This window comes from Salvelinus alpinus, chromosome 8, assembly GCF_045679555.1.
Source record: "Salvelinus alpinus chromosome 8, SLU_Salpinus.1, whole genome shotgun sequence".
In the NCBI taxonomy this organism is placed as follows: domain Eukaryota; kingdom Metazoa; phylum Chordata; class Actinopteri; order Salmoniformes; family Salmonidae; genus Salvelinus; species Salvelinus alpinus.
Genome location: NC_092093.1, coordinates 23,238,455 through 23,263,793, shown reverse-complemented (window position 1 = coordinate 23,263,793; position 25,339 = coordinate 23,238,455). Strand labels below are relative to the sequence as shown.

Here is a 25,339-nt window from a genome sequence, read left to right as displayed (position 1 = left end):
CACTGAACAGAGAGCGCACTGAACAGAGAGAGCACTGAACAGAGAGCGCACTGAACAGAGAGCGCACTGAACAGAGAGCGCACTGAACAGAGAGAGCACTGAACAGAGAGAGCACTGAACAGAGAGCACACTGAACAGAGAGAGCACTGAACAGAGAGCGCACTGAACAGAGAGAGCACTGAACAGAGAGAGCACTGAACAGAGAGAGAGCACTGAACAGAGAGAGCACTGAACAGAGAGAGCACTGAACAGAGAGAGCACTGAACAGAGAGAGCACTGAACAGAGAGAGCACTGAACAGAGAGCGCACTGAATAGAGAGGGCACTGAACAGAGAGCGCACTGAACAGAGAGAGCACTGAACAGAGAGCGCACTGAATAGAGAGCGTACTGAACAGAGAGCGCACTGAACAGAGAGCGCACTGAACAGAGAGCGCACTGAACAGAGAGCGCACTGAACAGAGAGCGCACTGAACAGAGAGCGCACTGAATAGAGAGCGCACTGAACAGAGAGAGCACTGAACAGAGAGCGCACTGAATAGAGAGCGCACTGAACAGAGAGCGCACTGAACAGAGAGCGCACTGAACAGAGAGAGCACTGAACAGAGAGAGCACTGAACAGAGAGAGCACTGAACAGAGAGCGCACTGAACAGAGAGCGCACTGAACAGAGAGAGCACTGAACAGAGAGAGCACTGAACAGAGAGAGCACTGAACAGAGAGAGCACTGAACAGAGAGAGCACTGAACAGAGAGAGCACTGAACAGAGAGTGCACTGAACAGAGAGAGCACTGAACAGAGAGAGCACTGAACAGAGAGAGCACTGAACAGAGAGAGCACTGAACAGAGAGAGCACTGAACAGAGAGAGCACTGAACAGAGAGCGCACTGAACAGAGAGAGCACTGAACAGAGAGCGCACTGAACAGAGAGAGCACTGAACAGAGAGAGCACTGAACAGAGAGAGCACTGAACAGAGAGAGCACTGAACAGAGAGAGCACTGAACAGAGAGAGCACTGAACAGAGAGCGCACTGAATAGAGAGCGCACTGAACAGAGAGCGCACTGAACAGAGAGAGCACTGAATAGAGAGCGCACTGAACAGAGAGCGCACTGAACAGAGAGCGCACTGAACAGAGAGCGCACTGAACAGAGAGCGCACTGAACAGAGAGAGCACTGAACAGAGAGCGCACTGAACAGAGAGCGCACTGAACAGAGAGAGCACTGAACAGAGAGCGCACTGAACAGAGAGCGCACTGAACAGAGAGCGCACTGAACAGAGAGCGCACTGAACAGAGAGAGCACTGAACAGAGAGCGCACTGAACAGAGAGCGCACTGAACAGAGAGCGCACTGAACAGAGAGCGCACTGAACAGAGAGCGCACTGAACAGAGAGCGCACTGAACAGAGAGAGCACTGAACAGAGAGAGCACTGAACAGAGAGCACACTGAACAGAGAGAGCACTGAACAGAGAGCGCACTGAACAGAGAGCGCACTGAACAGAGAGAGCACTGAACAGAGAGAGCACTGAACAGAGAGTGCACTGAACAGAGAGAGCACTGAATAGAGAGCGCACTGAACAGAGAGAGCACTGAATAGAGAGCACACTGAACAGAGAGCGCACTGAACAGAGAGAGCACTGAACAGAGAGCGCACTGAACAGAGAGCGCACTGAACAGAGAGAGCACTGAACAGAGAGAGCACTGAACAGAGAGCACACTGAACAGAGAGAGCACTGAACAGAGAGCGCACTGAACAGAGAGAGCACTGAACAGAGAGAGCACTGAACAGAGAGAGCACTGAACAGAGAGAGCACTGAACAGAGAGAGCACTGAACAGAGAGAGCACTGAACAGAGAGCGCACTGAACAGAGAGCGTACTGAACAGAGAGCGCACTGAACAGAGAGAGCACTGAACAGAGAGCGCACTGAATAGAGAGCGTACTGAACAGAGAGCGCACTGAACAGAGAGCGCACTGAACAGAGAGCGCACTGAACAGAGAGCGCACTGAACAGAGAGAGCACTGAACAGAGAGAGCACTGAACAGAGAGCGCACTGAATAGAGAGCGCACTGAACAGAGAGCGCACTGAACAGAGAGCGCACTGAACAGAGAGCGCACTGAACAGAGAGCGCAGATGCACTTGGCCAAATCAATTCCTATAATTCCTTAAATAATTATACATTTACTCTGACACGTCGCGACCCACAATTAACATGTCCGAGACCCAACCAATACTTTAAGAAAGGCTGTCCTGTAGCACAAGAAGGCGGAGTGGGTTCACCAACTAGGCTGACTTCGGCATCTTGCAGCTGTTGAGCTTATCGGTCCTAAGCAAAGGCATTCAAAACATGCATGACTGGCCATTTCCCATACATGGGGCTTTAAGTTCCTTTGCAGTGTAGAGGAGTTAGATGGGACAGGACAGACACGTATTTCACGCCATCACACATGGAGACATAAACTCAAAATCACTCCGTTAATAGCATTTAGGAGATAAATGTGGGGTCTCTCTCTCTCTCTCTCAGTCACACACACACACACACACACACACACACACACACACACACACACACACACACACACACACACACACACACACACACACACACACACACACACACACACACACACACACACAGACGCTCTGCTAGCTGTGGTCTAGTCCACCCATGGCCCTGTCCCAAACCACTTTAGAAGTGTGTCCTTGTTATCTTTGAAGTGTGGACTTATCGCCCAAGTGGGATTTCCTTATCTTCTGGATTTGTGTTATCTTCCCTTTACACTGTGAACCGAAACAGGCCCAGTGGAGAGAATCACAGAACCAGATGGGGGACAGGAGAGGAGAAGGTGGACATAAATAGCCTATTGCCCAGTCTTCCATGCCTTTTTTCCCTATTCTTCAGTTCTAACCTATTCTTCAGTTCTACCTAAGCCTACAATGTTTTTACGGTAAATTACTACAGCCAGTTAGTTACCTGTTACTGTAAAAAAAAGTACAGTATGTAACTTAAATTCCCAAGATACTTTGGTTTAACAGTACATTACTGTAAACATTACAGTAGTATATTCTTTATATTATAGAAATAATGTCAGTAGAAGTGTCATGTCTGCAGTTTTGCTCAGTTAGGCTCGTAATAAAGTAATAGCTGCATTTCTTATTCCTCTCTTGTGAGATGTTCACTTGTAGAAGTGCTTTGGCATCACTCAGTCTCATCCAGAGGCTTTCTTCTCTCCTTTCCGCTCTCTTCTGTTTGTTGTGGTTGCTTTGATCTGTTGCCAGCCTGTAGCCTTCTCTTCTGCCTGCCTGGTGAATCTATCTCTCTCTGCTGCCTGCAGAAGAAGTGGAGAGAGGCAAGGGATGTACTGCATGGAGAGACAGAGAGAGAGAGACAGAGAGGGGGGGAGAGAGAGAGAGAGACAGAGAGGGGGGGAGAGAGAGAGACAGAGAGGGGGGAGAGAGAGAGACAGAGAGATAGAGACAGAGAGGGGGGAGAGAGTGAGAGACAGAGAGGGGGGAGAGAGAGAGAGACAGAGAGGGGGGAGAGAGAGAGACAGAGAGGGGGGAGAGAGAGAGACAGAGAGATAGAGACAGAGAGGGGGGGAGAGAGAGAGACAGAGAGGGGGGGAGAGAGAGAAACAGAGAGATAGAGACAGAGAGGGGGGGAGAGAGTGAGAGACAGAGAGGGGGGGAGAGAGAGAGAGACAGAGAGGGGGGAGAGAGAGAGACAGAGTGAGGGGAGAGAGACAGAGAGGGGGGGAGAGAGAGAGAGAGAGACAGAGAGGGGGGGAGAGAGAGAGACAGAGAGGGGGGAGAGAGAGAGACAGAGGTGGAGAGAGACAGAGAGAGACAGAGAGTGGAGACAGAGGGGGAGAGAGACACAGAGAGAGAGAGAGAGAGAGAGAGAGAGAGAGAGAGAGAGAGAGAGAGAGAGAGAGAGAGAGAGAGAGAGAGAGAAAATGTAAAACAATTAGAGAGTGTCATTTCCCCAAATTTGAAACACTTATTCAAGGTTTCAAAGACCTCTCTGATGAGAGTAGGCTACCCGTCCTGTTGGGGGAGGATGCAGAGAGATGTGGGTTGGCAGTGCACTACATTGCTGCCTAACATAAGATGAGGGACAGTGTCTGACAGACCAACCAACCTGCACATGTCCTCTATGCTTATTGTTATTGTTCAATGTATGGTAATTTAGACCCTTGCTTATTGTTATTACTGTTGTCCCTGTTGACTATATTGATTCTTATTATTTAATATTGTAAATATCCAAAGTAAGCTTTGGCAATATGTACATTGTTACGTCATGCCAATAAAGCAAATTGAATTGAATTGAATTGAATTGAGAGAGAGAGACAGAGACAGAGAGAGAGAGACAGAGAGTGTGAGAGAGAGAGACAGAGAGAGAGAGAGACAGAGACAGAGAGAGAGAGACAGAGAGTGTGAGAGAGAGAGAGAGAGAGAGAGAGTCAGAGAGACAGACAGAGAGTGAGAGACAGAGAGAGTTCTGTTGTTCTGATTAATATTGTTGTTGTAGCTGTTATTAATGGTAATCCCATGTCCACTACTACTATTATTATTGCTGTTAATCCCACCATTTATTTATATATAAATATATATATATTTTGTGTATATATATACATATATATTTTATTAAAATTTTTCGATATGTATACTTTGACAATGTAAGTAATAATAACTTGCCATGTCAATAAAGTCAATTGAATTGAATTGAATTGAGAGAGAGTGAGTCAGAGAGACAGACAGACAGAGAGTGAGAGTCAGAGAGAGAGAGAGAGAGAGAGAGAGTGAGAGACAGAGAGTAGACAGGGAGAAAAAGAGGAAGCTATAAGAGATTGGTTAGAAAAACTGGAAAAGGAGAATGTGGAGAGAGAGGACAGTAAAACGAAGCCAGGGGTTGTGTGTGTGAATCCCCAAAGGCGAACCTGCTATTTGGTCTGTCTGTCTGTATAGATTCTATATGTCCCAGCTGTTGGGTGGCAGTGGAGGGCAGAGGCGTCACACACTGGGGCCATTGTTCCTCCTCTGCCTGCCCTGCTGGGCTGGGCTCAGGGCTCCATAATGCTGCCTCTGTCCTGATCCTGTCTCACTGACTGACTGGTGCCCCTTGTGTATCACCACCCTTCATCCCTGTCCTCTGTCTTTCTCCCACCCCCCACCTCCCCCAGAACCTCTTCTCTCTTCCTACTGCCCCTCTTTTTCTCCCTCTCTCTCAGGGGGAGAGGGCATTGACAGGGTCAGTCAGTGATTTGACAGGATGCATATGAAGTACAGTACGTCTGTGCCTCTATGTCTCCCCCCTGGACTAGTCCCATTGGAGCAGAAGTGCCCCCCATTCACTACAGTCAGAGAGAGTCTGGATGGCAACCTAACCCTGCCTTCTCTCACCCCATCATTCACCTTTCCAACCCTTTTTAACCCAGATTGTTCTCTCACTTCTCTTTCCCTCCCTCCCTCCTTCTGTCTTCCTCTCTCTACTGTAGACAGCAGGTGCTCACAGTATGATATCTTTCTGCCTCTCTCCTCTCCACCCTGTCTCCCTCTCTCTCTCTGCCTCAATAAGGTTAAGGATAACCAAAGACGCTCTCTGTCTCTCTCTCTCTGTCTCTCTCTCTGTCTCCCTCTCTGTTTCTCTCTCTGTCTCCCTCTCTGTCTCTCTCTCTCTGTCTCTCTCTCTGTCTCCCTCTCTGTCTCTCTCTCTGTCTCCCTCTGTCTCTCTCTCTGTCTCTCTCTCTGTCTCTCTCTCTGTCTCCCTCTCTGTCTCTCTCTCTGTCTCCCTCTGTTTCTCTCTCTGTCTCCCTCTCTGTCTCTCTCTCTGTCTCCCTCTCTGTCTCTCTCTCTGTCTCTCTCTCTGTCTCCCTCTCTGTTTCTCTCTCTGTCTCCCTCTCTGTCTCCCTCTCTGTCTCTCTCCCTCTCTCTCTGTCTCTCTCGCTGTCTCTCTCTGTCTCCCTCTCTGTCTCCCTCTCTGTCTCTCTCTCTCTCTCTGTCTCTCTCTCTGTCTCTCTCTCTCTCTGTCTCTCTCTCTGTCTCCCTCCTCATCTCCACCCTCCTTCCCTCTTTCCGTGGTGTGTAAATGGTAAACTGCAGGTGTTCCGTGTATGATATCTCTCGTAATGGCTGACATGATGGTGCAGTTAAGTCTCAGAATCATAAGAGGTCATTGAGTAAGAGGTCATGTGTTGTTTTGAAGCCCCACCACCTACAGTAACCGTATGTCCTTCAACTGCCTACAGGGGGAACAGAAGCCTTCAGAGTATTAGCTGTTGTGTGGTAATAGGGTAACTAGCCTAACAGGTTACTGATACACAATAACCACTAGTAACCTAGTTTGTTGGTGGAAGTGCCTCTCCTAGGTAGGCTAACCCTGTGCTGTGGCTGTGAACGTAAAGAGTTCAGGGGGACCCTGAGAACTACAATCAGTCAGTCAGTAATCAGTAATACATGATCAGGCTTGGAACCAGAGCTGCCTGCCTGTTGCATGGTTGGCCTGCTCCTTTCTCTCGGTCTCTCTCTCCAGGCAAGGACCCAAGCACTGTGACACAATGGGGTCAGGTAAGGTAGGGAGACTGTGTGTGTGTATATGTGTGTGTGCGTGCAGGCAGGAGGCCCCTCCTGCGGTGTCGTGTGTTTGTTTGGATGGTAAACGTAGTCTGATACTTTACACAGCACAATGCAGCAGCTTGAGTCCCCCTCAGCGTCCACTGGATACTGTGTGTCTTTGTGCAGATTCCTTTGTGGTCATATTATCTAACCAGGTGAATTTGTTAAAGTGGGACCATAGTTACACACATTAGATTTTAGCTGGTTTTGAGGCATCTGCTCTGTTCCTCTCTTAGACTATAGATGAATCAAACAGGACCAAACCAGCACCACACTTACATCAAAGTGATTCATAGGCGACAATACATTACAGTGGCATGCAGGCTTGTATTTGTTTCAGTACATGTTTCTTTCTGTGTAATATATTTGAATATGCAAAGTTACCTAAAGCACAGAGACTCGGCAGCTGACAAACACCTTCTCTGTCTCTCTGTCTGTCTATGCAAGATGGAATCACTGGCTGCACGACAAGCCTCATCTCTCTCTCTCAAAATTACATTTCAATTCAAGGGCTTTATTGGCATGGGAAACATATGTTAACATTGCCAAAGCAAGTGAACTAGATAAACAAAAGTGAAAGAAACAATAAAAATGAACAATAAATATTACACTCACAGAAGTTCCACAAGAATAAAGACATTACAAATGTCATATTATGTACAAATAGTTAAAGTACAAAAGGGAAAATAAATAAACATAAATATAGGTTGTATTTACAATGGTGTTTGTTCTTCACTGGTTGCCCTTTTCTTGTGGCAACAGGTCACAAATCTTGCTGCTGTGATGGCACACTGGTATTTCACCTAATCGAATTCTTCTGTGTAATCTGAGGGAAGTACTATAAGGGCACAAGGCGAGACCCAAATGCAGACACAGGAGGCAGATGGTTGAGCTCCTATATTTATTATAACAAAGGGGTAGGCCAAAGGCAAGTCGAGGACAGGCGAGAGTTCATAAACCAGGTCAGAGTCCAAACAGTACCAGGGGATAGGCAGTTTCCAGGTCAGGACAGGCGAGAGTTCATAAACCAGGTCAGAGTCCAAACAGTACCAGGAGATAGGCAGGCTCGAGGTCAGAACAGGCAGAGTGGTCAGGCAGGCGGATTCGGTGTCAGGACAGGCACAGGTCAGAACCAGGAGGGCTAGGAAAACCGCTGGTTGACTTGGCAGAACAAGACGAACTGGCACAGAGAAACAGGAAACAGGGATAAATACACCAGGGACTAATGGGGAAAACAGGAGACACCTGGAGGTGGGTGGAGACAATCACAAAGACAGGTGAAACAGATCAGGGCGTGACAAATACGTGTCTCTAATATGGTCATACATTTGGCAGGAGGTTAGGAAGTGCAGCTCAGTTTCCACCTCATTTTGTGGGCAGTGTCCACATTGCCTGTCTTCTCTTGAGAGCCATGTCTGCCTATAGCGGCCTTTCTCAATAGCAAGGCTATGCTCACTGAGTCTGTACATAGTCAAAGCTTTTCTTAAGTTTGGGTCAGTCACAGTGGTCAGGTATTCTGCCACTGTGTACTCTCTGTTTAGGGCCAAATAGCGTTCTAGTTTGCTCAGTTTTTTGTTAATTCTTTGCAATGTGTCAAGTAATTATCTTTTTGTTTTGTCATAATTTGGTTGGGTCTAATTGTGTTGCTGTCCTGGGGCTCTGTGGGGTCTGTTTGTGTTTGTGAACAGAGCCCCAGGACCAGCTTGCTTAGTGGACTCTTCTCCAGGTTCATCTCTCTGTAGGTGATGGCTTTGTTATGGAAGGTTTGGGAATCGCTTCCTTTTAGGTGGTAGTAGAATTTAACGTCTCTTTTATGGATTTTAATAATTAGTGGGTATCGGCCTAATTCTGCTCTGCATGCAGTATTTGGTGTTTTACATTGTACACAGAGGATATTTTTGCAGAATTCTGCATGCGGAGTCTCCATTTGGTGTTTGTCCCATTTTGTGAATTCTTGGTTGGTGAGCGGAACCCAGACCCTACAACCATAAAGGGCAATGGGGTCTATAACTGATTCAAGTATTTTTAGCCAGATCCTAATTGGTATGTCAAATTTTATGTTCCTTTTGATGGCATAGAAGGCCCTTCTTGCCTTGTCTCTAAGATTGTTCACAGCTTTGTGGAAGTTACCTGTGGTGCTGATGTTTAGGCCGAGGTATGTATAGTTTTTTGTGTGCTCTAGGGCAACAGTGTCTAGATGGACATTTGTTGGAACACCATTATTTTTGTCTTACTGAGATTTACTGTCAGGGCCCAGGTCTGACAGAATCTGTGCAGAAGATATAGGTGCCGCTATAGGCCCTCCTTGGTTGGGCACAGAAGCACCAGATCATCAGCAAACAGTAGATATTTGACTTCAGATTCTAGTAGGGTGAGGCCGGGTGCTACAGATTGTTCTAGTGCCCTCGCCAATTCGTTGATATATATGTTGAAGAAGGTAGGGCTTAAGCTGCATCCCTGTCTCACCCCAAGGCCACGTGGAAAGAAATGTGTGTTTTTTGCCTATTTTAATCGCACATTTGTTGTTTGTGTACATGGATTTTATAATGTCGTATTTTTTTCCCCCCAACACCACTTTCCATCAATTAGTATAGCAGACCCTCATGCCAAATTGAGTCAAAAGCTTTTTTGAAATCAACAAAGTATGAGAAGACTGCCTTTGTTTTGGTTTGTTTGTTTGTCATTAAGGGTGTGCAGGGTGAATACGTGGTCTGTCGTACGTAATTTGGTAAAAAGCCAATTTGACATTTGCACCAGTACATTGTTTTCACTGAGGAAATATACAAGTCTGCTGTTAATGATAATGCAGAGGATTTCCCCAAGGTTGCTGTTGACGCATATCCCACGGTAGTTATTGGGGTCAAATTTGTTTCTACTTTTGTGGATTGGGGTGATCTGTTCTTGGTTCCAAATATTGGGGAAGATGCCCGAGCTAAGGATGATGTTAAAAAGTTTAAGTATAGCCAATTGGAATTTGTGGTCTGTATATTTTATAATTTCATTGAGGATATCATCAACACCACAGGCCTTTTTGGGTTGGAGGGTTTGTATTTTGTCCTGTAGCTCATTCAAGGTAATTGGAGAATTCTGGTAGTTTTTAATAGTTGATTCTAAGATTTGTATTTGATCATGTATATGTTTTTGCTGTTTGTTCTTTGTTATGTGGCTCAAAAAATTGAAGAAGTGGTTTACCCATACATCTCCGCTTTGGATAGATAACTCTTTGTGTTGTTGTTTGTTTAGTTTTTTCCAAATTTCCCAGAAATGGTTAGAATCTATGGATTCTTCAATTACATTGAGCTGATTTCTGACGTGCTGTTCCTTATTTTCCCGTCGTGTATTTCTGTGTTGTTTTAGTGATTCACCATAGTGAAGGCGTAGGCTCAGGTTTTCTGGGTCTATATGCTTTTGGTTGGATAGGTTTCAAATTTTTTTTGCGTTCTTCATCAAACCATTTGTCATTGTTGTTAATTTTCTTCGGCTTTCTGTTTACATTGTTTTGATTTGATAGGGAAGCTGAGAGGTCAAATATACTGTTTAGGTTTTCTACTGACAAGTTTATACCTTTCCTATTACAGTGAAACGTTTTGTCCAGGAAGTTGTCTAAAAGGGATTGAATTTGTTGTTGCCTAATTGTTGTTTTGCTAGGTTTCCACACTACTTTCCTTCCATCTATAGCATTTCTTAATATTACTCAGTTCCTTTGGCTTTGATGCCCCATGAATGAGTATTGCTCTGTTCAAGAGGACTGTGATTTTGCTGTGATCTGATAGGGGTGTCAGTGGGCTGATTGTGAACGCTCTGAGAGACTCTGGGTTGAGGTCAGTGATAAAGCAGTCTACAGTACAACTGCCAAGAGATGAGCTATATTTGTACCTACCATAGGAGTCCCCTCGAAGCCTACCATTGACTATGTTCATACCCAGCGTGCGACAGAGCTGCAGGAGTTTTGATCCGTTTTTGTTGGTTATGTTGTTGTAGTTGTGCCTAGGGGGCATATGCGGGAGGGAATGCTGTCACCTCCAGGTTTTGGCATTTAGGTCGCCACAGACTAGTACATGTCTCTGGGCCTGGAAATGATTGATATCCCCCTCCAAGATGGAGAAGCTGTCTTCATTAAAGTATGGGGATTCTCTCTCTCACTCTCACTCACTCTCTCTGATGGTGGTGGCATTGAGGTGGAACGCCCTGATACCCTGGTCTCCGTGGTGATGTGTGTTGATTGATGAAGGGGCAGAGTGGCGGGAGGTGAGGTGTGTTAATCACGCCCGGGCGGTTGAATGCCCTGCGCCACGATTCAGATGCCTGTATTCAATTACAGCCACAGAGGAGCGTATGAATAATTTTCATAAGAACCGTTATTCCTGTATTTATTACCCTCAGATGGAGGAAAGAAGGAGGGAGTCTGAGAAGGACTAAGAGAACAAGATAGTAGGGGAGGAAGGAAGGAAAATAAAAGTGATGCATTGCAAAGAAAATAGTGAGGTTAGAATGAGTTAGAGATAGTGAGGGATGAAGGGAGAGAGGTAGGAAGAGATACTGTAGTAAGAAAAAAGAAAGGAAAGGAAGTAGCCGTTTAGCATCTCAATGTGTTTGACCCCAATCCCTCAGCAGGATCACACACACACACGCACACACGCACGCACGCACGCACGCACGCACGCACGCACGCACGCACGCACGCACGCACACACACACACACACACACACACACACACACACACACACACACACACACACACACACACACACACACACACACATACATACACACACACACATACACACTACTGCCTGCCAATTAGAAGCCAATATTTGGCTGTTTTAATTACGTCTCACTGTGAGGAGGCGTCTCTCGTTGGATTTACATGTGGCCAGGCTCAGCCCAGACACACCCTCCCACCCTGGCATCCGGATGGGCAGACAGGCAGCAGAGCCAGGCCAGGCTCAGCCCAGACACACCCTCCCACCCTGGCATCCGGATGGGCAGACAGGCAGCAGAGCCAGGCCAGGCTCAGCCCAGACACACCCTCCCACCCTGGCATCCGGATGGGCAGACAGGCAGCAGAGCCAGGCCAGGCTCAGCCCAGACACACCCTCCCACCCTGGCATCCGGATGGGCAGACAGGCAGCAGAGCCAGGCCAGGCTCAGCCCAGACACACCCTCCCACCCTGGCATCCGGATGGGCAGACAGGCAGCAGAGCCAGGCCAGGCTCAGCCCAGACACACCCTCCCACCCTGGCATCCGGATGGGCAGTTGTCTTTTATGTTTTCACAGGAAATTCCAGCCAACCACCAAAGCCTCTGCTTAGAAACATATAATGCATACTGTAAATATCAATTACTGGTTCCAACAGTATTAGCAATTCATATCAGTCCATGTAATACACAGGGGCGGGATAGTACTGGTTTAGAGTAGAGGTCACACAGAGGGTAAAGGGGATTCTATGGCACTTAGGAGCTTTACGAAAATAGGTGGAATAGATAGGAAATATCTGCAGAGCCAGGAGGAGAGGAGAGGAGGAGGATAAGGAGGAGGAAGACAGGAAGTAGTTCACAGGAAGTTTAGAATGATTAAAAGCTCCTCTAGCAGGCAGGCAGGGCCAGAGGAGCTGCCAGGGAGGTGTGGCGACAGTTGATTTGATTTTGGGTTTCTATTTCTGTAGAGGTTTCTTTAGGCTTGTGGTGCCACTGCGGTATAGCCTATAGTTAAGGAAGTGTACACTATCTTGAGGAGTATCGTTAGGACCGGGCAGATACTGTAATATGGTGTTGCTAAGACAAGGGCTCCCCTTATGCAAGCTTCTTCTTCAATTTATAGACTCCATGCCTACAAACCCGGTGTGAGTGTATACCATTACATACGTGCAATAGAGGATGAAATCAAAACAGTGATGTTCTGTAGCATAAACATCACAGCCATTTAGCATTTCAGAATGTTTGTTGTTGTTGTCCTGGTCTCTGTAATACATTGGAATCAACTTCATAGAATAGCTAGTGAATCTGATGTATTGCCCATGAGGGCACATGTGGCCAGGCAGCCAGTGGACTTTGACTGACTGACTGACTGTGACTGGGGACCATCATCCACTCCACAGCCACAGAAAACCACAGAGCTAAGCCTACCGCTGTTGGCGTCTGGATGAGAGTTGGTGCTAACGCAGTCAATGCCAGTCAATGGAGAGAGCGCTAACCGCTAACAACATGGACTCAGTGCAGCAGTGAGGTAAACTGAGTTCAATTGAGTTGAAGGTTCTTGTTATTGTTTTGTGGATGCCTGTACAGGGGTCAAATTAGCTTTAAGAAATCTGCATTTTCAAAATGCAGGCCGTAAAAAAAATCTGCGTTTTTAACCATTTCACGCGCGTGAACCCTAACCCTTCAATAGAGTGATCAGGAACGTGCAACTATAGTTTTTCTTCACACAAAATACATTTGTCATAAAAAAGTTTTAATCAGATGATAACACAAGTGCAACACTATTTGGCTAGCAGCCACATAAGTAAATTAGCTTACAATGAAAAAGTAAAGTATTTTTATGCATGGCCATCAGATTTCTCATGTTTATCATAGAAAGAATGTAGCCAGCTACATTTCCTAATGTTTTGCTTGAAGTTAATCTTGCATTTTAAAAACTACACCGGAGAAAAGTAGTGGAGAAAAGTACAGCAGTCCGAGCGCTGTCTGCTAATCGGATGCTGTTCGTGAATGCAGGAATCGGATTTATCAAGACGATAGCAAGTATTTCTCATCCATGTGGAGAAGTGCAACTGAAGCACAAATGTGTCCTTTTATTCATGATTTGAAGCGAACCGTGACTGAAGCCGTATAGAAATGAAAATATGAAGCATTTTATATGTGTGTTGTTGTTGTGTGAAAAATGCTGAATTCTGCGTGACTGCGACCCCTGCTGCAGGATTATTAGACATTGAGATCTAGGGTTGCCCCCTCCCTTGTTTTTTCTGATGGGTATTGAGTTGACAAGGAAGTATGCTGTGCGTCAGTTTCACATGGATTTGTTTGTGTGGTTTTATCCCAGCAGGTGTTCCAAACCATCTCTTTCACTCTTTAGATTCTGTTCTATGGTACTACATTAAAATTCAAAATATGCAAGCCTTTCTCACACACACACACACGCACGCACGCACGCACGCACACACGAACATGCACATACACACTCATGCACACACATGCACACACATGCACACACACTCACATACACGATACACACACGCACGCACTCACAAGCACAGGTGTTGGAATGTGAGGACTGTGAAGCTGACAGATGGATTGCAGCAGTATAATCAGTCTTCTGCTCGGTAGGTTATTTTATTCAGGAGCAAGTGCCGTTCCTAGAGCGAATCAAGGGAGCGTGGAGAGGAAAGAGCAGAAGAGAAGGGAGGAGGAGGAGGAGGGGTAAGAGGCGCTATGCCATTCCCATCTTTTTATTAGGTGAGTGTTCCGATTGATCCCAACCTTTCCCTCTGCGGGCAGCTGTCCGGAATCCCGCTCCGAGACACCGAGCATGGTGACATTTTGGCTTCTGTGCTCCGAGCCACACGGGCACGGCAGCTTCTGGCAATTGTGTGCGTGCGTGCATGTTGGGGTGTGTGTGTTTGACTGGTATGACCTATTACAGTGAGGCCAGGCGGTTTCTCTCACAACTAAAGTAAGGCTTTTAGCACAGTGAAATGTAATGGAATTCTCCAGTTTGGGAACATTTTGGCTTCCTAGTAGGTTACAACGGCAATGGACGGAGAGAGTGTCGCCACTGCTCAACGGGAATAGCCTATGCAGCTGCCAACACCTCACACATGTTGACACATTTACACTGACATCACCCCAGCATTCCTACCACCGGAGCAAGACGGAAACACAAAGAAACAACCATCTTCTTTCTGTATTCACGCAGCCCTTCGCAGCTGATTCTGACCGGGCCAAAGACATTACAAGAGTGATAGGTTTGTTTAAAGCCGCGGTGCCGTGAATATGCGCCGATTGTCGTTGGTTGAGAGAATAGGGTTTTTTCCGCACCTCGTGAAAGTGCTCAAGCCACGTTATGAACTTTGCCCCTAAGCACTCATTTCAGCAAACCAGTAGTACCCACTCTATATGAGCAAGCTAAAGCCCAAGTTGTCAATTCATTGACCAATGCACCTGTGTTGCACTTACAACAGACGAATGTACTTCCAGCGCTACAGAGAGCTACTTAGCAGTGACAGCCCATCACAGAAGTACCACGCTACAGACAAGCCCCCTTTATGAGAGTCAAGCAAGTGTGCATATTTTTTTTCTCTTTGTAAGAAAATATTATAGCATAGATAATGTCTGAGCCATGTTTACATGTTGATTTCACACGCATATTGCACTTCATTTTTGTGTTATTGTTGATGAGTAATCGTGTGTCTTCATTTAAAGCTGCAATATGTAACTTTTGGGAGACCGAACCAAATTTACATAGAAATGTGTGTTATAGATCTGTAATTCTCATTGAAATCGTGTCTAAAAAGCAGTGGATCTGTTCTATGTCAATCAATCAAATGTATTATAAAGCCCTTCTTACATCAGCTGATGTCACAAAGTGCTGTACAGAAACCCAGCCTAAAACCCCAAACAGTAAACAATGCAGGTGTAGAAGCACAGTGGCTAGGAAAAACTCCCTAGAATGGCCGGAACCTAGGAAGAAACCTAGAGAGAAACCAGGCTATGAGGCGTGGCCAGTCCTCTTCTGGCTGTGTCACGATCTTGGAAATGAGCGGACCAAGGCGCAGCGTGAGTATAGTTCCACATATTTATTTAAGTGAAACTAACAAAACAAAATAACAACACTTACAAAGACCGTGAGGACGTAGTGCCCAAACACACTAACAAACATTCAATATCCCACAAAATACAGGTGGGGAAATTGATCCCCAATCAGAGGCAACGATAAACAGCTGCCTCTAATTGGGAACCACATTAGCACCAACATAGAAATAGATATACTAGATCACCCCCTAGTCACGCCCTGACCTACTACACTATAGAGAACAAAGGGCTCTCTATGGTCAGGGCGTGACAGTACCCCTCCCAAAGGTGCGGACTCTGGCCGCAAAACCTGAAACCAAATGGGGAGGGTAGGGGGGTGATTAGTGTCGGTGACGGCTCCGGTGCAGGTTGTAGCCCCCGCCCAGACCCCGGATCCGGCCATGGCGCCGGGCTGAATGCCGTGCCTGGACTGGGCATCGGCGCAAAGGGGGGCTCCGATCATCGAGCTGGGTTGGACGCTGTGCCTGGACTGGGCACTGGCGCAGAGGAAGGCTTCGGCCTTGGAGCTGGACTGGACGCCGTGCCTGGACTGGGCATTGCCGCAAAGGAGAGCTCCCGCCATGGAGCGGGACTGGACACCGTGCCTGGACTGGACACCGGCGCAGAGGAAGGCTCCTGCCATGAAGCTGGGTTGGCCGCCGTGCCTGGACTGAGCACCGGCGCAGTGGAAAGCTCCGGCCATGGCTCAGGACGAGCTCCGGCTCAGGACGAGTGCGAGGAGGAGGCACAGGACGTACCGGACTGGGGAGGCGCACTGGAAGCCTGACGCGTGGAGCCGGCACAGGTGGCACCGGACTGGTGATACGCACTTCAGGGCGAGTGTGAGGAGGAGGCACAGGACATACCAGACTGGGGAGACGCACTGGAGACCTGGTGTGTGGAGCCGGCACAGGTGGTACCGGACTGGTGACACGCACTTCAGGGCTAGTGCGGGAAGCTGGCACAGGACGTACCGGACTGGGAAGGCGCACTGGAGGCCAGATGCGTGAAACCGGTGCAGATGGCACCGGACTGGTGTCACAGCACGCCTGTGCTTCAGCATTCTCATCGCTACCACCTCTCTCCGGAATCTTTCATCAAATTCCTCCTCCGACTCCCAAACAGGCTCTGGCACTCTCCGCTGCTCGACCGCCAGCTCCATGTGCCGCCCCCCCAAAGATTTTGGGGTTTCTGTGGCTGTGGTCCCTGGTGTCGTTACTGTCCTTCCATGCTCCTTGGCGACTCCCGCCAAGGAAGGGTCTCGTGTCCTCTCATGTCCTCCCAAGTCCGAAACTTCCTTACCTAATTTTCACGCTGCTGGGTCCTTTTTTTGGTGGGATATTCTGTCACAATCTTGGAAATGAGCGGACCAAGGCGCAGCGTGAGTATAGTTCCACGTAGTGCCCAAACACACTAGCAAACAATCAATATCCCACAAAACACAGGTGGGGAAATAGCTACCTAAATATGATCCCCATTCAGAGGCAACGATAAACAGCTGCCTCTAATTGGGAACCACATTAGCACCAACATAGAAATATATATATACAGTGGGGAGAACAAGTATTTGATACACTGCCGATTTTGCAGGTTTTCCTACTTACAATGCATGTAGAGGTCTGTAATTTTTAGGGACACATTATTCTTTTTTGTAGTTCGTTCCAGTCATTGGCAGCAGAGAACTGGAAGGAGAGGCGGCCAAAGGAAGAATTGGTTTTGGGGGTGACCAGAGAGATATACCTGCTGGAGCACGTGCTACAGGTGGGTGCTGCTATGGTGACCAGCGAGCTGAGATAAGGGGGGACTTTACCTAGCAGGGTCTTGTAGATGACCTGGAGCCAGTGGGTTTGGCGACGAGTATGAAGCGAGGGCCAGCCAACGAGAGCGTACAGGTCGCAGTGGTGGGTAGTATATGGGGCTTTGGTGACAAAACGGATGGTACTGTGATAGACTGCATCCAATTTATTTATACACTAGATCACCCCCTAGTCACGCCCTGACCTACTACACCATAGAAAACCAAGGGCTCTCTATGGTTAGGGCGTGACAGGCTGTGCCGCATGGAGATTATAACAGAACATGGCCAAGATGTTCAAATGTTCATAGATGACCAGCAGGGTCAAATAATAATAATCACAGTGGTTGTAGTGGGTGCAACAGGCCAGCACCTCAGGAGTAAATGTCAGTTGGCTTTTCATAGCCGAGCATTTTATTTCCGATGTTTCAATGCTTCCCGTTCTTAAGTTTAGCTTTTTGCGTCTTTTACTTTTGTTTTTTTCAGCAGCATGTACAACAGCTGAAAATACAATCATTTTGGTTATGGAAAATATATTTCACAGCGGTTTAGATGGCACAATGATTCTCTACACCAGCCTTTCTTAAAGTATGGGTCACGACCCACATGTCAATGGTGGGTTGCGACGTATCAGAGTAAATGTATAATTATTTAATGAATTACAGGAATTGATTTGGCCAAGTGCATCTGCGCTCTCTGTTCAGTGCGCTCTCTGTTCAGTGCGCTCTCTGTTCAGTGCGCTCTCTGTTCAGTGCGCTCTCTGTTCAGTGCGCTCTCTGTTCAGTGCGCTCTCTGTTCAGTGCTCTCTCTGTTCAGTGCGCTCTCTGTTCAGTGTGCTCTCTGTTCAGTGCTCTCTCTGTTCAGTGCTCTCTCTGTTCAGTGCTCTCTCTGTTCAGTGCGCTCTCTGTTCAGTGTGCTCTCTGTTCAGTGCTCTCTCTGTTCAGTGCACTCTCTGTTCAGTGCGCTCTCTGTTCAGTGCGCTCTCTGTTCAGTGTGCTCTCTGTTCAGTGCGCTCTCTGTTCAGTGTGCTCTCTGTTCAGTGCTCTCTCTGTTCAGTGCGCTCTCTGTTCAGTGCACTCTCTGTTTAACAGCGGTATCTCTGCTCATGACAGCAGCACGAGTGGGAGGGAAATGCAGGCCTTTTTTCTGCAGTTTTCTTGAAGATCACTCCGTGGCCTAACTTTTGCAGCGCTGTCATTCAGCAGCAGATGATGCACTGTCATGCCGAGTTCAAAAGAACTGGGGACTCGAAAAAATACAAGGTCAAATCATGACGTCAGTGATCTTCAGGTTGGAAAGTCTGAGCTCTAGAAAGAGGCCAGAGTTCCCGAGTTGGAATTCTGAGTTGGAAATATTTTTTCCCCCAGAGTTCCCAGCTGGGTTTGAACACACTGAAGTCGGAGATTTCCGAGTTCCAGTTGTTTTGAACGTGGCGTCTGCCACTGACCCACTCGCCATCACTCACCCACTCACCATCACTGACATCAAATCGACTCAAGCTAGCCACAAGTTCTGACTTGGCTCAATCATCATGAAATGCAAATACAGCGACGGGTTTCTCTCTCTTGGTTGCATACAAACTTTGAGAAATAACGAGGAGCGCCCACAATATGTTTTGTGTGGAGAAGTGCTTACTGATGAGTCTCTCAAAATGAAAAAAATGTCTAGCAAACATCCACAGCATGTAAACTCAGGGTCAGGGAGTTCTTTCAGAACAGGGCAGAATGCTTCAGGAAACAGTGCTTCAACAGTGGAAAAGTAAGTTGTCATTTTAGAACAGGTGATGATGATAAGCAGAAATAAGGAGTACTATCTCTCATAGAAGTAGATGTGAGTTTCTCTTTCAAACAATCCCCTTGTAAACAGCTAATAGCTAGCTAGCTAATGTTAGCCAAAGCACGCTAGCTAGCTACTGATAGTGCCACCCTATGTAACAGTACATATGAGGATGAAAAATGATCAGGCCTACTGTCTATCTTACTGTAGAAATGATTGTTGAAAACAAGTCTAGGTTGGAACTGTTGCTGTTAAAATACAAGCAGTAATTTCTTTCTGAACTGGAATAAACTGAGTTGCTCTTCTGGGTTGCTCATCTACAGCAGGAAGCAGTCTCCTGCATGCCGGAGAAAGCAGTAGATGTTCTGATCCAGTTTGGCACCACATACCTACGTGAGTCAGGGTTTTCAACTCTGGCGTACTTAAAAACAAGTACAGAAACAGACTGAATGCTGAGAATGACATCAGTGTTGCACTGTCAAACTGATCCCAGAATAGACCTGCTTGTTGAATCTTCAACCAGCCACACACATCTCATTAGGACTGTGTGTGTGTGTGTATTTTCTGGGCTAAATCTGTGTTAGGTGATCAATCAGTTTATTCCAGTTCAGAATAAAATATATGTATTTTAACAGCAACAGTTCCAACCTAGACCTTCTATCAACAATAATTTATACAGTAAGATGTACAGTAGGCCTCATTTTTCATCTGTACTGTTACTTAGGGTTGCTCTATCAAAAACTGAGTCAGTGTGTGTGTGTGTGTGTGTGTGTGTGTGTGTGTGTGTGTGTGTGTGTGTGTGTGTGTGTGTGTGTGTGTGTGTGTGTGTGTGTGTGTGTGTGTGTGTGTGTGTGTGTGTGTGTGTGTGTGTGTGTGTTTGTTGTGTGTGTGTGTGTGTTTTGTTAAATGTCTGTTACCTGTCTAGGTTGTCTGTCAACAACCTAGACAGATGTGTAAGAGTTTTTAATGGGAAAAATAAACATTAATTGCTATTCATATGGGTATTTCATTTAATTGTTTTTTGTTTTTGTCTATATTGCATTTGTTTTAGGCTGGCATAAGGTGTCACGTTCCTGACCTGTTTTCTCTTGTTTTTGTATGTGTTTAGTTGGTCAGGGCGTGAGTTGGGGTGGGCATTCTATGTTTTGTGTTTCTATGTTGGGTTTAATGTGTTGCCTGATATGGTTCTCAATTAGAGGCAGGTGTTTGACGTTTCCTCTGATTGAGAACCATATTAAGGTAGGATGTTCTCACTGTTTGTTTGTGGGTGATTTTCTTCCGTGTCTGTATGTATGTTCGTACCACACGGGACTGTAGCGTTTGTTTGTAGTCTGTACCTGTTCGTGGGTTCTTCGTGTATTTGTTAGTTCTCATGTTTTAGGTCAGTCTAAGTCGTTTGTTTGTTATTTAGTTAATTATCAAGTGTAGTTCGTGTCAGTGTTCGTCTTGGAAATAAATATTCATTATGTATTCATCACCCGCTGCGCCTTGGTCCGCTCATTCTCATCAAGACGATCGTTACAGAATCACCCACCACAAAAGGACCAAGCAGCGTGTGAGACAGCAACAGGACCCACCTACACAGGATTTCTGGACATGGGAGGACGAATTGGATGGTAAGGGACCTTGGGCTCAACCTGGAGAATATCGCCGCCCTCGTGAAGAGCTGGAGGCAGCTAAAGCCGAGAGGCGGTGGTATGAGGAGGCAGCACGGAGGCGAGGCTGGAAGCCTGTTAATCAAGCCCAAAAATTTCTTGGGGGGGGCTAAAAGGGAGTGTGGCGAAGTCAGGTAGGAGACCTGCGCCTACTCCCTGTACTTACCGTGGAGAGCGAGAGTACGGGCTGACACCGTGTTACGCAGTAGAGCGCATGGTGTCTCCTGTACGTGTGCATAGCCCGGTGCGGTACATACCAGCTCCTCGTATCGGCCGGGCTAGATTGAGTATTGAGCCAGGTGCCATGAAGCCGGCTCAACGCGTCTGGTCTCCAGTGCGTCTCCTCGGGCCGGCTTACATGGCACCAGCCTTACGCATGGTGTCCCCGGTTCGCCTACATAGCCCGGTGCGGTTTATTCCACCTCCCCGCACTGGTCGGGCGACGGGGAGCATACAACCAGGTAAGGTTGGGCAGGCTCAGTGCTCAAGGGAGCCAGTACGCCTGCACGGTCCGGTATTTCCGGCGCCACCTCCCCCCCAGCCCAGTACCACCAGTGCCTACACCACGCACCAGGCTTCCTGTGCGTCTCCAGAGCCCTGTTCCTCCTCCACGCACTAGCCCTATGGTGCGTGTCTCCAGCCCATTACCACCAGTGCCTACACCACGCACCAAGCCTCCTGTGCGTCCTGTTGCTGCTCCCCGCACTAGCCTGAAGGTGCGTGTCCTTAGCCCGGTACCTCCAGTTCCAGCACCACGCACCAGGCATACAGTGCGCCTCAGCCGGCCAGAGTCTGCCGTCTGCCCAACGCCGTCTGAGCTGCCCGTCTGCCAAGCACCTTCAAAGCTGCCCGTCTGCCAAGCGCCGTCAGAGCTGCCCGTCTGCCAAGCGCCGTCAGAGCTGCCCGTCTGTCCCGAGCCGTCAGAGCTGCCCGTCTGTCCCGAGCCGTCAGAGCTGCCCGTCTGTCCCGAGCCGTCAGAGCTGCCCGTCTGTCCCGAGCCGTCAGAGCTGCCCGTCTGTCCCGAGCCGTCAGAGCTGCCCGTCTGTCCCGAGCCGTCAGAGCTGCCCGTCTGTCCCGAGCCGTCAGAGCTGCCCGTCTGTCCCGAGCCGTCAGAGCCGCCCGTCTGTCCCGAGCATTCAAAGCCGCCCGTCTGTCCCGAGCCTTCAGAGCCGTCTGCCAGACAGGAGCCGCTAGAGCCGTCCGCCAGACAGGAGCCGCTAGAGCCGTCCGCCAGACAGGAGCAGCCAGAGCCTTCCGCCAGACAGGAGCAGCCAGAGCCTTCCGCCAGACAAGAGCAGCCAGAGCCTTCCGCCAGCCAGCCATGAGCAGCCAGAGCCTTCCGCCAGACAGGAGCAGCCAGAGCCTTCCGCCAGCCAGCCATGAGCAGCCAGAGCCGCCAGCCAGCCATGAGCCGCCAGCCAGCCATGAGCAGCAGGAGCCGTCAGCCAGCCATGAGCAGCAGGAGCCGTCAGCCAGCCATGAGCAGCAGGAGCCGTCAGCCAGCCATGAGCAGCCAGAGCCGTCAGCCAGCCATGAGCAGCCAGAGCCGTCAGCCAGCCATGAGCAGCCAGAGCCGTCAGCCAGCCATGAGCAGCCAGAGCCGTCAGCCAGTCCGGAGCTGCCGTCCCTCAGTCCGGAGCTGCCGTCCCTCAGTCCGGAGCTGCCGTCCCTCAGTCCGGAGCTTCCCCTCATTCCGGTGCTGCCCCTTAGTCCGGTGCTGCCCCTTAATCCAGTGGGGTTAAATTGGAGGGTGGTCATTGGGAGGAGGCTACAAAAGCGGGGATTGACTATGGTGGGGTGGGGACCACGCCCAGAGCCTGAGCCGCCACCGTGGACAGATGCCCACCCAGACCCTCCCCTAGACTTTATGCTGGTGCGCCCGGAGTTTGCACCTTGAGGGGGGGGTTATGTCACGTTCCTGACCTGTTTTCTATTGTTTTTGTATGTGTTTAGTTGGTCAGGGCGTGAGTTGGGGTGGGCATTCTATGTTTTGTGTTTCTGTTGGGTTTAATGTGTTGCCTGATATGGTTCTCAATTAGAGGCAGGTGTTTGACGTTTCCTCTGATTGAGAACCATATTAAGGTAGGATGTTCTCACTGTTTGTTTGTGGGTGATTTTCTTCCGTGTCTGTATGTATGTTCGTACCACACGGGACTGTAGCGTTTGTTTGTAGTCTGTACCTGTTCGTGCGTTCTTCGTGTATTTGTTAGTTCTCATGTTTTAGGTCAGTCTAAGTCGTTTGTTTGTTATTTAGTTAATTATCAAGTGTAGTTCGTGTCAGTGTTCGTCTTGGAAATAAATATTCATTATGTATTCATCACCCGCTGCGCCTTGGTCCGCTCATTCTCATCAAGACGATCGTTACATAAGGGCAATAAAATGTACCAATATTTACGTATAGTTACATGTTTTCATAAGCTTGGGTCCCAGGAACACACATGGTTTCTAATATGAGTCCCAGGCTGCAAAGGTTTAAGAACCCCTGCTCTACGCTATACTTTCTTGTTTTGTCACATAAACTGAAATTAGGCGAACTATTATCATTTTAGCAAACAGGAAATGGCAGAGAGATTTCTGTATAGTGCATCTTTAAGAAAATCTAAAGTGTTGGTATTTGTGATTGTGCTCTCATTAGGTATTATATGACTCATGATCATATATGGATTCAGGAATACAAACCCTTTGGATTTTCTTAAATAAACATTAATTAAATACAGTAACTGTTGGCATTTAATGTTCCTGCTGTACCAGACCTGAACTGAACAATGACCCCAAAACCGCAATACGCATCGAACCGTGAGTTTGGTGAACCGTTACACCCCTATCAGCAGGTAGGTGTTGTCCTGTTGGGCTGACCCACATGGCTCCTTCATCCCGTGGTCCCCTAAGGTCAAGGGTCAGAGTGAAGCACCATGGTTATGTAAATGTTAGCGAAGGCTCAGGGCGACCATGACCAGAGTCCTCATTTGTGTGTCAACCTGAAGAGGAGCGATAGGTCCTGACAGGCAGGCGTCTGTGGCTGATGCTGCTGTTGTCTCTCTCTTCTGTCTCCACATGGTCACATAACAACCTACTGGACATTATGATCTCTCATTATGACAAATATGATGCTTGATTGGTTTAGAGCTTGATTGGTTTAGACGTAGACCTATCACTTTAGATTGGTTTAGATGTAGACCTATCACTTTAGATTGGTTTAGATGTAGGCCTATCACTTTAGATTGGTTTAGACGTAGACCTATCACTTTAGATTGGTTTAGAGCTTGATTGGTTTAGACGTAGACCTATCACTTTAGATTGGTTTAGACGTAGGCCTATCACTTTAGATTGGTTTAGACGTAGACCTATCACTTTAGATTGGTTTAGACGTAGACCTATCACTTTAGATTGGTTTAGACGTAGACCTATCACTTTAGATTGGTTTAGATGTAGACCTATCACTTTAGATTGGTTTAGATGTAGGCCTATCACTTTAGATTGGTTTAGACGTAGACCTATCACTTTAGATTGGTTTAGACGTAGACCTATCACTTTAGATTGGTTTAGACGTAGACCTATCACTTTAGATTGGTTTAGATGTGGTCCTATCACTTTAGATTGGTTTAGATGTAGGCCTATCACTTTAGATTGGTTTAGACGTAGACCTATCACTTTAGATTGGTTTAGACGTAGACCTATCACTTTAGATTGGTTTAGACGTAGACCTATCACTTTAGATTGGTTTAGACGTAGACCTATCACTTTAGATTGGTTTAGACGTAGACCTAGCACTTTAGATTGGTTTAGACGTAGGCCTATCACTTTAGATTGGTTTAGACGTAGGCCTATCACTTTAGATTGGTTTAGACGTAGACCTATCACTTTAGATTGGTTTAGACGTAGGTCTATCACTTTAGATTGGTTTAGACGTAGACCTATCACTTTAGATTGGTTTAGACGTAGACCTAGCACTTTAGATTGGTTTAGACGTAGACCTATCACTTTAGATTGGTTTAGACGTAGACCTAGCACTTTAGATTGGTTTAGACGTAGACCTATCACTTTAGATTGGTTTAGACGTAGACCTAGCACTTTAGATTGGTTTAGACGTAGGCCTATCACTTTAGATTGGTTTAGACGTAGGCCTATCACTTTAGATTGGTTTAGACGTAGACCTATCACTTTAGATTGGTTTAGACGTAGGCCTATCACTTTAGATTGGTTTAGACGTAGACCTATCACTTTAGATTGGTTTAGACGTAGACCTATCACTTTAGATAGGTTTAGACGTAGACCTATCACTTTAGATTGGTTTAGACGTAGACCTATCACTTTAGATTGGTTTAGACGTAGGCCTATCACTTTAGATTGGTTTAGACGTAGACCTATCACTTTAGATTGGTTTAGACGTAGACCTAGCACTTTAGATTGGTTTAGACGTAGACCTATCACTTTAGATTGGTTTAGACGTAGACCTAGCACTTTAGATTGGTTTAGACGTAGACCTATCACTTTAGATTGGTTTAGACGTAGACCTAGCACTTTAGATTGGTTTAGACGTAGACCTAGCACTTTAGATTGGTTTAGACGTAGACCTATCACTTTAGATTGGTTTAGACGTAGGCCTATCACTTTAGATTGGTTTAGACGTAGGCCTATCACTTTAGATTGGTTTAGACGTAGGCCTATCACTTTAGATTGGTTTAGACGTAGACCTATCACTTTAGATAG

At 47.2% G+C, this 25,339-nt stretch overlaps 1 protein-coding gene across 6 annotated transcripts in view; it reads left to right on the top strand.

Annotated features, from left to right (window-relative positions):
• Window positions 1-25,339, top strand: part of LOC139582745 (actin-binding protein WASF1-like) — a 144,855-nt gene that overhangs the window by 4,632 nt on the left and 114,884 nt on the right. Inside the window, exon 2 of one of the 6 annotated variants that reach the window (XM_071413038.1) lies at window positions 17,069-17,164. The exons of 2 other annotated variants lie outside the window; for them this stretch is intronic. The gene's annotated coding sequence lies outside the window, so the exon portion shown is untranslated. Of the gene's footprint in view, window positions 1-13,939; window positions 14,069-17,058; window positions 17,165-25,339 lie in introns of all 6 variants that reach the window. 3 more of the 6 variants (XM_071413036.1, XM_071413034.1, XM_071413033.1) reach the window with 3 other exon arrangements.